Source organism: Erinaceus europaeus, chromosome X (assembly GCF_950295315.1).
Source record: "Erinaceus europaeus chromosome X, mEriEur2.1, whole genome shotgun sequence".
Classification (NCBI taxonomy): domain Eukaryota; kingdom Metazoa; phylum Chordata; class Mammalia; order Eulipotyphla; family Erinaceidae; genus Erinaceus; species Erinaceus europaeus.
This window is the reverse complement of record NC_080185.1, coordinates 26,848,025-26,854,744: the sequence shown is the minus strand read 5'-3', so window position 1 is coordinate 26,854,744 and position 6,720 is coordinate 26,848,025.

The following is a 6,720-nucleotide window of genomic DNA, read 5'->3' as shown; positions in this document are numbered from 1 at the left end:
CCACCACCTCTGCTTCAACTTAATTTCCAGTACATCTCATCCGACTTCCAACACAGATCTCTTCACTCGAATTGACCTTTTTGGTCTATGAAAAGGGTCACATTCTCTTTTACATACAGGTCTTTAGACTTCCCTCTGTGAGAACACTTACATTCTCCTCTACACCCCAACTCTCTTCTTTCACTTTCTTTTTTCTAATCTTAAAAGAAAAAAAAATATATATATATATTATTGGATAAAAACAGAGAGAAATTGAATGGGGAAGGGGAGATAGAAAGGGAGAGAAACAGACACCTGCACCTCTCCTTCACCACTTGGGAAGCTTTCCCCCTGTAGGTGGGGACCAGGGCCTTGAACCTGGGTCCTTTCACACTGTTTTGTATGTGCTTAACCAGGTGCGCCATCACCTGCCCAACTTTTCACTTTCCACACAGCAACTTCAATAATTTGTATCTGGGAAAGCTGGTTTTTTTTTTTTTCTGTGTCTAGATTCTTAGTTGAGACACAAGTCTGAGCTTGACTAAGTGATTTACCCAAGTCTACACAACCTTCAAGTGACAGAATCAAATGTACCTTATTGTGTCAGGCTTCACATATAGATTGGATCATGTATATTACTCCTTTAATGACACAAGGAGCTAAGGGCGTCGAGTGACTATCCCCAAATTACATACCTAAAATAGCATAGTTCTGGTAGTAATTCCATCTCCCTGCAGTTAGAAGAGGTTTTAAGGCAAGGGTAGTCTATTTCACTATTATAAAAGCTCTCTCATCATTAAAAATTGAAAACCCGGTTCCTAGACAAACATCCCAAGGGAAGATATAACTACAAATACAAAAATCATCAGGTAGCTGTTTTCTTGTTTCTGGCTTCAATAGCACTGAGGCCTAACACTGTCTCCCCTTTGTCTTTTTCAGAAAATGTGGGGCCAAGGATAAAATGTAACGGTTTTGCAAAGAGTTTCATACCTGAGGATCTGAGGTCCTAGGTTCAATATCTGGCCCCGCAATATGCCACAGCCGAACAATATTCAGGTCTCCTTCTACATTTTCCCCTATATCTGTCATTAAAATAAAATAAATAAAACAATTTTATAAGAAAAAAAAGAAAAGAAATCGTGCTGGATTTTATGATGAGCTCTCAAGGGAATGAGGTAAGCTAATTGACCATATTGTCTTTCTGCATCAGGTACTGGCTACGCACTAGTCTGGCCAATATAGTCACTCAGAATCCAGAAATGCATGATTTGAGGTGTTTCAAACTTTTTTTTTGAACTTTAGGCTATGAAACCTATCAAAATAAAATGTGTTTGGGGATTTCAAAGCAATAGTTAAATAGTGCTCTGGCCCAAAATAATTAAAGAGTGGGGAGGGGGGAAGCCTCAGACGCCATGTTGAAGAAGAAAAAAAGAATTTACACTAAAATCTGCAGTTGACCTTTTATATCATCACCTCACTTGACTTCTCCACCTATCTAGACTCTCCAGTCATTGTTTAAGAGCACCCTCCTTGACTAACTAGGGATTTGCAGGCCCTCGGAAGGACAACACTGGAGTGATACTGCTATTTGACAATGGAGACTTTTTGCTAAATAAAACATGAGCTTGAATAATAAGATTAATTTCCCACTAAACACCATTTCTTTATTTAGTCTGCACACTCCATCATTTCAGACATACTGCAACTATTCTGTGTTCTGTAAATACTCCTGAAAATTCAGAAAAGGTTGACCCATATTTTTCAGAGAGCCCATCTATTAAAAAATCAACACACAGTGTCTTAAATCACAGATATGTAAAGAAACTGAAAAAAAAAAAACAAACAGGATGTCTTTGAAGTCAGTCAGTCTTCCCAGTAATCCAACTGAAGGCATTAGTAAATCAAAGACAGAGCATGTCAGTCACAAGGAGAGAAAAAAACATTTGCTAAAGCCAAAGTTAGTAGCTATCCATCAATACTGCCCAGGCAACAGTGGGTCCTTGTTCAAGAATTTTAAAAATATTTTAAAGGGCAGAGGGATGGTTGGCTGCACACCTAGTTGAGTGCACGCTTTACAGTGGGAAAAGATCCAGGTTCAAGCCCCAGTCCCCATCTGCGAGGGGGAGGTGAACAAGTGGTGAGGCAGGACTGCAGGTGTGTCTCTCCTCTTCCCTCTCAATTTCTGTCTCTATGCAAAATAAATAAATAAATAAATAAATAAAGTTAAAAGTGCTCAATAGTCCTCAGTGACTAGACTTAGACCTAATAAACACGGAATCTTAATTGAAGTGCCCAAAGAAAGCATCATAAATCCTCTAATCAATTAGACTTAGGCAAAATGAGCTTAGCAACCTAGCTGAAAGGCCCAAAGAAGACAGATCCCAAAAACTTAATTCTGGTTGGGTTCAACAAAACTCAATGCTTAAACAACTGGGAGAAAGTGTAAGATCATCACGTAGAGGGTTACAAAAGTTGGGTAAGGGAAAGAGACTGACTCACTTAATAATGGCTCTTTTGGTTAATATCACACCAGCTCACCATCTAAGGCCCTAGTAGGGGATCCTCTAGTGGATCCCTCTCTGCACCACCACTGGTCACTTCCATCAGGTACATCATAGTAAGTCCTCTTAAGGGCCTTCCCAGGACCTTGCCATTACCATAAAGCAGTGATGGTAGGGACAGCCCCAGTCTCCAAAGGGAGGCTGGGGTATCCTGCCCTGTCACTCAAGGAAGACTGGTTCTGAAATGAATGCAGCCTGCAGTGTTCCCAGTTGTGATCATGAGCTGCGAGCTCAGACCAATAGGGACTCAGAGGTTACACAGACTCTGGTGTTAAATATAAATATATATGGGCCCTTGGTCAGATAGAAGGAGGTAACTAGTTAATTTTATCGGAGGAAGTTTTTTTTCAAGAATGGACTAACTTACTGCCCTAATCCAACTAACTTTCTAACCCTTTTCTCTATTCTGTCACTATTTTCTCAGGCACTATTTTTATCCAACTTCAGGCTAGCTATCAAACTCAAGCAAAAGTATCATAGTTGTGTGCCCCGAGGAACATGCCTAAAATGAACTTCCTAGCTTTCTTCTATTTTAATATCCCTATTCCTACTTTTTGGTTCCTATTCATTAACCATTTTGTCTCAACTTAGGTCATTCCACCTTCCAGACATCAAGTTACAGATGTTACCATGATTCCATCCTGACCTCACCAATGTGTCCTGTAACCTATACTATCCAGAGCTCTAGCCCACTAGGAAAAGATAAAAACAGGCTGGGGGGGGGGGAATGGATCAAACTGCCAATGCCCATGTCCAGTGGAGAAGCAATTACAGAAACCAGAAATCCTACCTTCTGTACCCCAAAACAGCCTTGATCCATACTCCCAGTGGAGGAGAAGTGATAGAATGAAGATAAGAGGACTCTGAACTCCAGCACCATCAGCACCCAGAAAGAAGGAAAAGGAGAGGGAGATATGGAGGTAGTTATGTTGTCGTGAGTGACTCGAAGGGGAAGAGGGCATAGAATCAGAAAAAAAGGGGGGGCAATTATGTATAAATGTGGACAGATAGTTGTAGAGATGATGGTTGCCCAATGTCTACAACCTTAGGGAAACTGGTGGATTGCAGTGGGGAGACTGAAGCTTCAGAACTTTGGTGGTAGGGACAGTGTAGAATTATACCCATGTTGACTTGTAATTTTGTAAATCAATATTAAATCACTAATAAAATGTTAAAAAACATAAATAAATAATATTAAAAAATAATAACTTTACCTAACCATGTAGCTGAGTTTACTGTGCCCAGAAAAGGGCCCGAGAGCTGTTAGGACACAGTAATAGTACGGTAATAAAATGACGGGGTGCAAGAAGTCTCAGTGGCAGGGCATTTAACAAATTGCCAAGCTATCAAATATTGGATGATCTGTCTAAATCCTTTCAGCTGACTCTTCTCACATTTGACATCTGATACAATTGGTGAGAGGCCCCTGGGTTCCCCAATCCTACTGAAAATTGGTGACAAAAACCTCCTGATTGGAAGTATCAGTCTCTCTAAGGTGAGGTCTTTTGGTGTGCAGATAGAGCAGTATCCTGAGTCTGTAAGTCTGAGCCAGATATTGTACAGTAGTGAATTCACCAAGACCATGCCACTAGGGGTAGAGTTAAAATTGGGGATGCCCAAGTAGCCTTGCCCATCAGACACTATTCTATCTCATTATGAGTCCTTTTCATATTCCTATTACTGTACTTTTTGTAAAATCGATAGCAATGCCCAAGACTCTGCTATTTTTTCCCCAAGCAGCCAATTATTTTTCTTAAATCTTATCCTGAAGCGTAATTCCCCCTGGGGCTGATCCATGCCTCTTAAAACTTCAATCAATATTCGCATCAAAACCCTTCCGTGTGACTTTCCTCAACTTGCTAATGTGTTCTCTTTATGGTTTCAAGTACTTCTTCATCCTGTGTAGGATAGCAGTACTGACAAAAGAGAACTTTTTAGGCTGTGTGTCACAAAATAGATTCACACCATGGTCTCCCTGACTTTCTCCCAGAGTCCCTCATCCACAGGTAAGGGAAGAAGAATCGACTGATTAGTTCACAGTAGCCATAAGGAGCAACAGAAAATTAATCAAGATTTCAGGACTAGAGGGTGACTAACAGGTGGGTATTCTGGGTATAATTGTGCATGGGCTCATGGCTCTTGCAAGTCCCAGTTCTGCATTTATATACTATATTATCCTGCACACATTGCTCAAGTTCCCAGCACACTTATCTCTTAATTTGGAAAATAGGAAAAGATTAATCCTTCACTCACAGAGCAGAATGGAGGATGAAATGAAATAATGGATATGAAATTGCTTTGTCAATTTTAAAGTGTTAGCTGCTGATGAGTCACCACTCAACTCATTGCTAATACTGTCACCATCATCATCATCATCATCATCATCAGCCTACTATTGTTGAGGAGAGACAATATGTTGGCTGAGTGGATGCTAATTTAAGGTTCCATTTTCTTCAGGAGCAAACTGCTTATGGGATTTCAGTCAGTGCTCTTGGCACTCTCAGTAACACCAGGATTGCTACTTAAAAGCAGCTTTCCACAGAGCAAAAGGGATCTGATGCTATGACACCCCAATTGCTGGGTATCAAATCTCCCCCATTATCTTCCCAAGGAACACACAATGTGTTGCAGCTGGAAAGAGACAAACTGACTTGAAGCCAAATCATGCTGGTCTCCAGTTGCTGGATCGGCAACTCTGTAGGTGAATTCTGTGAAGCTTTGGTACTGTGTCTCCCTGCCACCACCCTCATTTAATTGGGTCCGATTTGAACTGCACATTCAGAAAGCTCTTCTGTCCTTTCTTGTCAAAGATTCTCCTTTGGGTGGCTGGAAATATCTATTAAAAACTTAGCCTAAAGCAGTGTCTTTTGAAAATCCATCTCCCTAATTCAGCTACCAAAGCACTATAAGAGCACACTGCAAATGGATCAACTACTCAAAAGACATTTTCCAGCTCTTAAGTATAGTTCCAAAAAAAAAAAAAAAAAAGAAGAAGAAGAAGAAGAAATGTCTCATACTTCTAATTGAAGAGGCTTGCTACAAAAAAAAAAAAATCATTCAGGTCCCAGGACCTAGAAATGCCTTTTGCATTTAAAAGCGAATAAAAGTGAAAGGAAGAGACAGCAAAACAGCAGCTAAAGCCATGAAGTTATCACCCACTCAGCACATAATTCAAATCAAACTGAAATACTATTTGAAAAAAGAACTGGATTAGCCAAACACCCCAAAGCAGTTGTCAGTTTATGTGTAAAAGAAAACAGCCAACATTTTGTATGAATTTCAAAGGAAAATAAGCTATTTGTTCCTAGTAGTTAATGTAAGTCTCAGAGCAAGTCGTTTCTTCTTGTTGTTGTTCCAATAGAAACAACATTTCAAAGTGCTCATACATAAATCCTGACATCAAAATGTACATTTCTCGGGGGCCAGGTAGTGGCGCACTCGGTTAAGCACACACATCAAAATGTACATATCTTAAAACACTGGGAGATGAACCCCAAATGATATGCTTAATACATTTATTCTTCTTTGAAGAGATGAGGTGTAATTGTACGCAATCATCTCATAGCTAGGAATTATTTAAGAACTCGGAACTCTAAGTACTAAATCAAACTAAATAGTCTCTTATCCTATTTCCCCCCTTCGTACTTGTCATTATTTCCTGAAGTTCTCATTTCCACTTACATAATTCTTTCCCTTCCTCAAACTCCATAGATTTTCTTCAGCAAAGTAGGATAGTTTTCCTGTTTTCCTTTTCTTCAGCACCACAGTATTTTCCCCATAAATGTTCACAGGGTGAGACTGAAATTATTTCAGTGAGCAGCAATACATTATTAAATAGACAACAAAGTTATTGCTTGCTATATCCTTTTACAAATATTTAGCATATCTTTAAACCATGCTTTCTCTGTCCTTTGAGAAAAGCCAACCTGTTCTAGAAGCAAGGTTAACAGGGAAAGCATGATGATATTAAATATGATATGATATGATACAGTATGATATTAAATACAGATTTTTTTTCTCCAACACCAAAAACCCCAGTCCCCTCCTTCATTCAGCCCTAAAGAAGACATAACATCAGCAGCTAATGGGCAGTCCACAAATGACCATTATTGAATGAATAATAAAGGAATAATAGCAATGTGATTTCCACTTACATCAACCACAAAAATCTTCTGGGAAT